Genomic DNA, 11,668 nt, shown 5'->3' with positions numbered 1-11,668 from the left:
TACATGCACACAAAGAGAAGACCACAGCCATCTGCTCCCCAAAAGGAGAGGCTTCAGGCGAGTCCAAACCTACCAACACCTGTTCCTGGACTTTCAGCTTCCAGAACTGTGAGAAAATAAGCAAATAAGTAAATAAATAAATTTCTGTCATTTAAGCCACCTGATCTGTGGTATTTTGCTTCGGCAGCCCTAGCAAACTAATCCACTAGGTTCTGTTGGTTTTTCTCCTATGTTTTCTTCTAGAAGTTTTATATTTGTAAATTTGGTATTTAGGTCTATAATCCATTTTGAGCCAATTTCCATGACAGGTATAAGATCTTTGTCTAGGGTTTTTTTTTTTTTTAATTTTTTTTATGGATGTGGAATTGTACCAGCACCAATTATTGAAAAGACTATTCTTTTTCCATTGAATTACTTTTGCATCTTTGTCAGAGGTCAGTTGACTATTTCTGTGTGGGGTTATTATTATTTTAATATTCAAATAAATAGACGTGAATTAAAATTTAAAATTAAATATCTCAAAATACGGTAATGATCTATTTAGTTCAATATTGACTACAAGGCTATAAACTGATCTGTATAACTTATTGAATCACTCAACCTACCTTGAATTTTTTTTTTTTCAAAGAGAAGGTCAGACTGATCTATTCCTTAGAAGAGAACATTTTAACTTAGTACCAGTTATTTAGATTGGCATTTGGGGAATCCAGCTTCAGGCCAAAGTTTTATATGTGATCTTCCAGGTCCCACCATAGGTGGCTGCAAAGCCCTTACCTGAGACACTTTATGGGAGAAAACTGCCCTCCCCACACTAGACTCTGGTGCACAGCCAGCGCATTCCAGTCTTAAGGGGGTTGCAATCAAGGACTCGGTCAACGCCCTGCCCCCAATCCTGCCTCCTGATTGCTACCCACTTACTATATCTGCATATGTTCACCAATACAAAACTTTAGCATGTTATATTGTTTTGATCATGTTTTAATCATTTTTTCCTGTTTCTTTGATTCTCCAGATTCCATCTGGTTAGGTAAACATTCTTGTGGTTTTAAATGTTCATTTTCTTCACATGGGGTGAGGAAATTTGTAAGAATTCTCAAAAAATTAGTGGCACACTTATTTTCAGAGAAGTATTTCATGCGAGTGTTATGAAATGTACTAGATACATTTAAAGTGAAGACAGATTCCTTTATCATTTCACTTTTGTTTATTTCCAGCATGTCTAAAGTTGCTGCTTAATGTAATCTTATTACATCTGTAAGAGCATTGTTTTCTTTATCATGTCACATGTCTTGATATGATATGAGGTATTGCATCTATTCACAATCCTCAAAAGCTACAGAATTTTAAGCTAAATTTACTTGGAGAATATTTTTTCCTAATTCTTCAGTAGATTCACAGAACAGCTGCTGGGCCCTCCTGAAAACAGTTTAGTAACATGAAGATCTGGAAAAAGTGCTGCTCAGGGCCCACTCTATATACCAGGTCTGGGGTTTGTCACTTACAATTGAAACATAAGCTTCCACAGATTATTTTATAAGCAGTGATTCCATGTCTATTGTGTAAAATCTATAATACTTAAAAGAGCTGTTCTATAAATTTATCCAGCTGACACCTGCACACATGAATACACAATATTCAATATTTCAAAATGGAAACATATTGCAAATTCACTACAGAAACAATCATCTCTCTTATATTAAATTTCACCATAGAAATCATAGTAGATAAAAGGGCAACAGACTCTGTGCTACCTGTAATGCATACATTTGAGTTTGCAGAATGAGGCTCTAAGTTTTCATGTGTTAGAATTTAAAATACTCGAATATAAAATAGCTCTAGGTAATACTTTTCTAAAATACTGATAATGACACACATATACATACACACATGGCCACACGTGTGTGTGTGTATGTGTGCATGTATTTTTTAACTAAATGCTATCCCATAATAAAAGAATAAGTTCTCATCTGGGGTAAATTGATTCTTGCCACAGGACAATATTAAATGTGATTCAGTATTGTGGACCTCTTTGGTCATTAGTGGAGATGCTGTTAGTTGGTAAGATGATTTCATTAAATCATGTGAGTTGTTGACCACATGGAGTTATAAACTAGTAGGGGAGACATATAAACAAAGTTATTAAAATGGAAATTAATAAGTATTTTAGTAGAGGCAGATGCGCTGTTTCAGTTAGGTATAAAAGGGATGAAGAAGTCAGAATGTACATTCTGGAAAAGTCAGAGGTCTCACAGAAGAGATACTATACTGGATATTGACGGAAAGTACCAGTTCTGCAACCAAACAGAGAGAGAAAAGGAACATTTGAGGAAGAGAGTGTACTCTCTGTCATGAAAGCCATGAAAGCGTGAGAGAGTAAATTCTGTTTGAAAGAATATAAATACTTTCGGTTGGTTGTAACATAGAATCCTTGTGACAAAGCCTCTCCTGCTGGAGATGAAATAAAATTCCTAATGAAAATAAGGGGTGATTGGAATATGATGCCATCATCCAGCACTTAAGCCAAACTTTTAAGATTTGAGGGAGTTCTGCTTGCCTGTTTTTTTTTCATATGTAAACTGAAATATTTAATTCAGCATTAGGCAAGGGTTCACTGAGAAAAGCACAAGAGAGTACAAGTATATTATATTATAAAGTATATTATATTTGAAGAAAGAATTTTTTGAAGATCTATGTCTATATGATTGACCACCACCTGATTAATGTATTTTCAGAATGAAAATGATTTCTAAGATATTTGACTATATCACTAACCAGCCCCAAAGGAAAGACACGTAGATATGCACATTTGTTGGTCCATCATCAAAATAATGAAAAAATCTTGGCAGAGTTACCTTTAGGGAAGTACAGCCAGCCACCAGTGTGGATCTTCTAATCTGCCTTTTAGTGGGGAACTGGGTGGCTCAGTCAGTTAAGCGTCTGACTTCAGCTCAGGTCATGATCTCATGGTCCGTGAGTTCAAGCTCCATGTTGGGCTCTGTGCTGACAGCTCACAGCCCGGAGCCTGCTTTGGATTCTGGGTCTCCTTCTCTCCCTGCCCCTCCCCCACTGGAGCTCTGTCTCTCTCAAAAATAAACATTAAAAAAATTTTAATCTGCCTTTTAGCGTGTCACTGTTTAAAAAGAAAGTGCAACCAATGGTTAGTTAAGTACAGTTTTAATGTTGGGGCATGTGGGTGGCTCAATTGGTTAAGTGTCCAATTCTTGGTTTCAGCAGGTTATGATCTCATGGGGATCAAGCCCTGCAGGGGGCTCCACACTGACAGTGCAGAGACTGGTTGGGATTCTCTGTCTCTCTCTGTCTCTGCCCCTCCCCTGCTCTCTCACTCTCTCAAAATAAATAAGTAAACATTAAAACAAGAGACGAAGAACAGTTTTAATGTGAAAGAAAGGGACCCAAACGAATAATGGAAGAATTCTTAGAAGAAAAGAGGGAAGTTAGAGAACAGTAGGAAACTTCAAAAATAAATTACTGGGGGCACCATTTCCTTTCCACTGACAAAATATGAGAAACAACTGTATCACTAACTAATGAGTGAATGAAAGCAAAAAGATTCTGGAAGGAAGTGGGCATTTGGAAGAAGGGACCCCTCTGTTTTAAAATGGCTTTTAGCCTAAGAACAGCCTGAAGTTGGCACCACATTGAGTGGCTAAGATCCTGAGAGAAAACATGTACTTTTTCTGTCCTGAGTAAATGAGAACAAAGTTCAGAGCTACCTGAGACAAAGGAGAGTCTTGGAGGCAATCCTGAAAAGGTGAGAGAAAGGGAGGGGGATCCTCTAATTTTGTGTTTAAGCTTTGCAGAAAATTCCTGGCTGAACCTTATCCATGTAAATGGGTAACAGACTCCAAACAGCATTGAGTTCCGTAGGAGACCAGCCAAGTTAATCAAAACAAAATTCAACCATTTTGAAGGAATAAAGCAGAAACCAGAGTTCCTAAATTATAGAATTCATGATGTGAGGCTACAATACAGAATTACTCAGCAAAGAAGAACAGGAAAATATTACCCATTCTCTAAAGACTGAACCCCAAATGTCCCAGCTGTTGGAAATAGCAGACAGGATTTTAAAATGGATTTTACAGCTATGCTGAATAAGGTAAAGGAAAATGTACTCATCACAAGTGAAAAAATAGAAATTATCAGCAGAGATATAAATTTAAATGAAAATTCTGGATTTTGAAATTTAATATTTGAAGCTAAAATTCAGTGACTGGATTTAGCAAAATGGACGTGGCAGAAGAAAAGGCAAGTAACCTTGCAGATAAATCAATAGAATTTGTCTAATCTGAAAAAGTAGGAGAAACAGAGAGGAGAACATAGGATGAGCACCTCAGGAAACTGTGAGACAATAGGAAAATGTCTAATATACATGTGTAATTGAGTCCCAGAAGGAAACAGAGTATAGGAGATAAAAGCATAGAGGAAAAATAATGGCTGTGACTTCCACTTCTGGCCAATATGGAATAATACAGACCAGATTTACTCTCCTATGAAAAGCAATAACAAGAAAAATTAAACAAGACACATGCAACACTTTTCAAGACACTGGACATCAGACAATAAAGGACAATGATGCCTAGTGATAGGAAATGAGGTTAGTACTATGTTTGCTCCAGCTTACTGCCTTAAGAGAGTTTCTGGGCTACACTGAGGGAAACGGAACCCAGTTAGGCCCAATCTCTCTGAGTTGATGAGACAGAGCTCAGAGTGTGAGAACAAAAGACTTTGAGTTTGTAGGACAGAATATTAAAGAGGAAAGCGTTACAGAGAGAGATTCCTGGAGATTGCACAGGGTCCTCTTTAGGGTGAGCAGAGAACTGATAGGTGCATGTATGTGGTGAGGAAACTATGTGAGGCCAAAGAAATGATCAGAAAGGGTTTAGAGGGAACAGTGTCCGATACTCACACAGAACCATGAATAGTGTCTGACCTTACCTCTGAGTTATACTCTGAAAAGGAAAAAGATGTTGCTGTGAGAAATTAAGGAAGACCAAAACACATGGAGAGATATGCTGTATTCATGGCCAGAAGACTCAGAAGACTCCATATTGTTAAGATGACAATTCTTCCTGAATTTGCTTACAGATTCAGTGCAATCCCAATCAAAACCCCAGCAGATTATTTTGCATAAATTGACAGATTGACTCCAAAATCCATAAGGAATGTGAGTACCTAAAATAACAAAAATAAATTTGAAAAAGAGGAAAATTGGAGGATTAATGCTTCTTGATTTAATGCTTATTATAAAGCTACAGTAATCAAGACAGTATGGTACTGGCAAAGAGATCAAAGGAATAGATTGAAGAGTCCAGAAATAGATCCATACATAATTGAATAACTTACTTCTAGAAAGATGCAAAAGCAATTCAGTGGAGAAAAGATCATCTTTTAACATGCTGATGGAACAGGTGGATATCCACACATAAAAATGACTTTTTATCCATATCCTTCTGCCATATTGAAAAATTAACTCAAAATAGATCATAGACCTAAATGTAAAATCAAACACTACAAAATTCAAGGAAAAAAACTTATGAGAAAATCTTTGTAATCTTGAGTTAGGTAAATATCTTTTAGATATAATCCCAAAAGCATGATTCATAACAACAACAACAACAACAACAAATCAGCAAATGGTATGGTGGTTGCCAGGGGCTGAGGGGAGGAGGAAATGGAGTTGTTAATTAATGGGCATAGGGTTTTAGTTTTGCAACATGAAAAAGTTCTGGACATTGAGTATACAACAATGTGAATGTACTTAACACTAAATCGTGCAGATAAAAATGATTAAAATGGTACATTTCATGCTATATGTATTTTACCTCACCAGATTTTTTAAAAAGTGGAAACCTAGAAAGAATCTAACAGTCCAACAATAGATAGCAGACATGAAATGAAGTATGGCATTGCCATATGATGAAAACCTTTATAGCCACTGAAGTTAAGACATTGTAGGAGAGTTTTTAATGACTTCAAAAACTCATGATTCAGTATTAAGGGAAAAAAGTGGCTTAGGAAACAATGTGTGAACTGGAATCCATTTTTTAAAACAAGTGTTTTATACCATTAGGTTCTTTTTTTAGTACTATAGCATTAGGTTCTTTTATTATTATTAAATAAGAAAAGACCTACCAAATCAAATGTTGATAAGGATATGGAGCAAATGGACTTCTCAATGACTTCTGGTCAGAATGTGAGATATAAAACCTGTTTGGAAAATACCAATAGTTTAGTAATTTTTTAAAAAGGGTGCCTGGGTGGCTCAGTCGGTTGAGCATCTGACTTCGGCTCAGGTCATGATCTCATTGTTGTGAGTTCGAACCCTACATTGGGCTGTCTGCTGTCAACACAGAGCCCACTTTGGATCCTCTGTTCCCCTTTCTCTCTGCCCCTCTTCTGTTGCACTCTCTCAAAAATAAGTAAACATGAAAAAAAAAGCTAAACCCACCTCCATGTGACCTAGCCATCCTAGTCCTAGGTATTTACCCAAGGCAGATGAAAAGATTGTGCATGAATGTTCATGACAACTTTATTTGTAATGGCCCCCAAATTGAAAGAATGTGAATGCCTATTAATAGGTGAATGGATAAATATAAAGCATATCATTATAGTAGATTACTACTCAGCAATGCAAGCACTGAACTCTTGATACACACCATAGCATATGAATCTCGACATAGTTATGCTACTGAAAGAGCTAGACAAAAGAGTATAAAAAAATTCTAGGAAATACGAAGCAATGTAGAGTGTCAGGAGGGAGATCAGTGGCTCCATGAATGGGATGAAGGTGGGATAAATTACATAGGCAGAAGGAAACTTTCTTGGGTAACAGACATGTTCATTGTTTTGATTGTGTGATGGTTTCTGGAGTATGCATGTATGTCAAAATATATCCCCAAATGTACACTAGAGTATGCCCCGATTTACTGTATGTCAATTATACCTCAGTAGGCTGCTTTTGAAAAACGGGAAAATTCAAAATAAAACTGACCTTTGACTCATCATAATAAAATACTGAATATCAGATACAGAGAGAAAATCTTGAAAGCATCCAGAGAAAACAACACATTCTTTATATACGAACAAGATAGCAAAACACATATTTAGAGTTCTGAAAGAACAGAAAAAAAATCTGACAACTCAAAATTCTATATCCAGCAAAAATGAAGAAGGCTAAATAAAGGCAATTGTAAGTAAGGAAAAGAGAATTTATCACCAGCAGACATGCCCTTTGAGGGATGCTAATGGAAATTCTTCAGGCTAAAGGGAAATGACACCACACTGAAATTCAATCTTCAGGAAGAAATAAAGAGCACTGGAAATAAAGAGAGACTTTTCACAATGCCAAAAGAGTCAGTTCTTCAGAAAGACATAATATTCATAAATATTTTTTTTCTCTCATAACACCTTCAAAATTCATGAGATAATAATGACAGAATCAAGGGGAAAAATAAACAATTCTATAATCATTGTTGAACTTTTTTAACACTATTTTTTAGCAATTGATAGAACAAAGAAAATCAATAAAGACATAGATGGAGTTGAACAAACTATCAACCATCTTGACCTAAATGATATTTAGGTATCATTTACATTTAGAACACTGGGCTCAACAACTAGTTTCATAATATATATTCAAGGGCACCTGATACGTTCACTGAGCTAGATCATATGCTGTCCCTTCCAACAAGTCTTAAGTACATTTAAAAGGATTGAAAGCACACAGGATATGTTTTCTGCGTATAACAGAATTAAATTGGAAATCAATAACATGATTTCTCGGAAAACCACTGAAGTTATAGAAAACCCCTCTTATTTCTTTAGTGAAGAAATCACCAAAGAAAATGTAAAAAATTCTGAATTGGATAAAAATGAAGCCCCTCTTATTTCTTTAGTGAAGAAGTCACCAAAGAAAATGTAAAAAAATTCTGAATTAGATAAAAATGAAGCATAAAGCCAGAAAGCTTAAAAAAATTTTTTTTTTACATTTATTTATTTTTGAGAGACAGAGAGAGACAGAACGTGAGCAGGGCAGGGGCAGAGAGAGGGAGACACAGAATCAGAAGCAGGTTCCAGGCTCCGAGCTGTCAGCACAGAGCCTGTCGCCAGGCTCAAACCCACGAACTGTGAGATCATGACCTGAGCCAAAGTCCGGTGCTCGACCGACGGAGCCACCCAGGTGCCCCTAAGCCAGAAAGCTTTTAAGGGGAAACATAGGGTAATATCTTTGTGATTTTTGAAAAGCAAAGTTCTGAAATGTAGAGCAATCACCATAATAGAAAAAAATTGAAAAGTTTGACTTATCAGAATTAAAAACTACTTAACAAAAGGCATTAATAAACTGAAGAGGCCTGCCACAGATCTGAAGAAAATATATATTGTGAAACATGTATCTGATAAGAGACTGGGATACAAATATACAAAGAGTTCCTACAATTCAATAATAAAAAAAATAGCTTGAATTGAATAGACACATTAACAAGCATATGAAACAGGCATGTGAAACTGTGGTCAACATTATTGGTCATCTGGGTAATGCAAATTAAGACTACATAGACATACCACTACACACACATCAGAATGAAATGATTAATATTAGAAAGATTATCAGAACCAAATTTTGGTAAGGATGTGCAGCAACTGGAAATCTCATACATTTTTGTTGGGAATGTCAAATATGACAGCTATTGTGGCAAAAGATCTAGTATTTTCTTGTAAAACTAAATATACATGAACCTATGATCCAGCAATTCCATCTGTAGGTATTCATTTACTTAGGAGAAATAAAAACATAAATGCACATAAAAAGACTTGTATAAAAATATTCAAATTAGCTTTATTCATAATGGTCCAAAGTGGAAAATATCCCAGAGATCCTAAAATAGGAGAATGCGTTTATTCATACGGTGGAATACTACTCAGCAATGAAATGAATCAATTATTGTCAGGCAACAGTATGACTAAATCTCAAAAACATTATGGTTTAGCAAAAGAAGCCAGACACAAATTGTACATACTATATTATTTTATTTGTATGAAGTTTTAAAACAGCCAAAATCAATCAATGATGGAAGAAAATTTGAACAGTGTTTTTCTTGGAGTGGAATTTGTATTGGTAATTGGAAGGGACTCGAATGATCTTTCTGGAGGGATAGTGATGTTCTATACTGATGGGCTTTGGGTTATACAAGGATTTGCACTTTTAGAACTCAGAAAAATCTGTGCATTACATTGTATGTAACTTTTACGTGAAAAGAAAAATAATATTGAACTCTAGTTAATGACAGAAATGCTGAAGTACTTAGGGGGACATACACTTATCTACAAGTTATCTTAAAATGCATAAAAGCATGCAATGTATCAGTGTAGGAATAAATATGCAAAAAAGCAGGTCTAGTAAAATGTTGACACTAGAATCTGGATGATGGGTATATTGGCATTCACTCTAAAATTCTTTCAATTTTTGTATGTGTTTCAACATTTTGCTAATAAATTTCTTGAAAAAAGTCCTATACCCAAAATTTTGAGAGAGAAGAGAAAACATAGCATTGGGGTATGCCTGTGGGGTGCTGGAGCTGGAAGGGTCTGTTCTGGCGGGTAAGACGATGTTATAGATAGATCTTAGAAGAACTGCCAACATGTCCGAAGTTCAAGAAACCACTAACTGCTTCTTGGATGTGAACCTTCATGAAAGAAACTGGCCTCAGAAGTGAGTCTAAGCATCTGCAAGTCACTAGTGGAGCCACTGAACCTACTGGTTTTGAACAAATGGCTGCAGATGAAATGAGAGAGAAATTGAGCTCATCGTACAAACTCTGCAGAAATGAAGTGAGGTATATTCTGACATTTCAGTGAAAGTCTGGCTCAGGCTTATTGTCTGAGATCAGTTGATCACTTATTTGTGGTTGTTCATGAGTTTGAAGATTACCAGTTCAAAGAAACAAAAGAAGAAGTGTTAAAGGATTTTGAAGAATTGGCTGGAAGCTCCCATGCTCAGACCCTTTAAAAATATGGAAAATTAACACCAGTTTCAAGGAAAAAAATACATAAAAAGATAAATCAGAATTCAAGTAAAGGTAAGATTGATAATGGATGAGGAGACAAAACAGATGACAAAGATGTTAAAAGAATTCGAGAACACTAGCTTAGATTCACATACCTTAGATTATTATGAAAATTCAGCTATCAAAAAGGTACCAACATTAGTAGGTAATGACTTGGCATCTTGCAAAGATAAGACTGATGAAAGCTCAGAAGGAGAAACTGATCCTCAAGTGTTAAAGTTTAGAGTCATATGCAATAGGGCAGGAGAGAAACACTGCTGTACCTCAAATCAGGCTGCAAGAAATTCTAGGTGTGCTGTTCAGAATTAATTGAAGTAGAAAGCTGACATGACCAACTTTGAGGTGGAGATTCTTGAATATCCATGATAACCAAATCTTTGTAGGCATTGCATTGACAGAAGAGAGTGTCCACCAAAGAAACAGCTCACATTTTGGAGCTACAATTCAGATCTACTCTCACCTATGGGATGCTCAGTCTCTGTGTCCTCAACCTACTCATTTAATAGTTGAAGGGATGTATGGAACAGAGGCAATACCAATAGAGGGGGCTACAGAATGGTTTAATGGTTATATTGCTGGTGATAACAATACATTGGCTGTGAATAGGGCCGCCAATAATATCTCTTCTTTATTGACCAAGAGCTGTTCAATGGGATATCTGCAATTCCTCCCTGAGAAATGGCTCTGTGGATATTATTGTAACAGATATGCCATTTGGAAAAAGGATAGCCTCCAAGAAGAGAAACTGATCTTTATCCAGCTTGCCTCCAGAGATAAGCTGTATCTGTAGACTTGAGACAGGCAGGGCTATACTACTTACTCAGGACAAGAAATGCTCTTTACCAGGGCATTATCTCTGAAGTGACATGTGTGGCAGAAGGCACATACTGTCTGGGTGAGCATAGAGGGTCTTCATGCAGTAGTTTATGTTCTGAAACATCTATCTCAAGCTGTTGATTATCCTTCAGGAGAAGATAGAGAAAGAGGAATTGTCTGGCAATGAAAAGAAGGAGGATGTTTAACAGTATTTGCACTTCCCAACACTGGAAATGTCAGCATCGAGAACTTACACTGAGAGAAAAATAGTATTAACAAAAGTGCAGTTTGTGCTATTTAAACTGGCCTAAGGCTCTTCACCCTGGTTAGCAGAAGATGTGAATGGAATGTGATGGAATTGAACAAAAGCATATGAAGGAGCAGAGCTTTTCTTTGGATCTGTTCTGAAGAGGGAGCTGGGTGTTTAGTACTTTCCTTAAAATGCTTCAAAAATGCCCATAGAAAAGCCTACTAAAATGCTCTGGGATTTGGGTTTAGAACAATTTATTTTCAGGTTTTACAGCAGTTGCTGTTTTCCATTGGCCAGGTAGAAAGCTACCCTGGCCTAAAGGAAAGGGAGAGAATATAATGAGAGCATCTGAGGCCATAGCTCATTGCTTGTGTAGCTTGACTATTTTGTTGCTCAAGTTTTCATTACCTCAACCTTAAAACACAAAGTCCATGACAAGGTGAAATCTCACAAGATCTATGGGAAAGTTTGCCATCTGCCTTGTAAATTAAAATAGGCATCTGTTATTCAGATTAAT

The 11,668-nt window shown here is 36.3% G+C and overlaps 1 pseudogene; it reads left to right on the top strand.

Annotated features, from left to right (window-relative positions):
- The first annotated feature begins 9,659 nt into the window (after positions 1–9,659).
- LOC115506051 lies at positions 9,660–11,088 on the top strand (annotated as a pseudogene).
- The last annotated feature ends 580 nt before the right edge of the window (positions 11,089–11,668 follow it).

This window comes from Lynx canadensis, chromosome F2 (genome assembly GCF_007474595.2).
Source record: "Lynx canadensis isolate LIC74 chromosome F2, mLynCan4.pri.v2, whole genome shotgun sequence".
Classification (NCBI taxonomy): domain Eukaryota; kingdom Metazoa; phylum Chordata; class Mammalia; order Carnivora; family Felidae; genus Lynx; species Lynx canadensis.
This window is presented reverse-complemented; position numbering and strand designations above follow the sequence as displayed.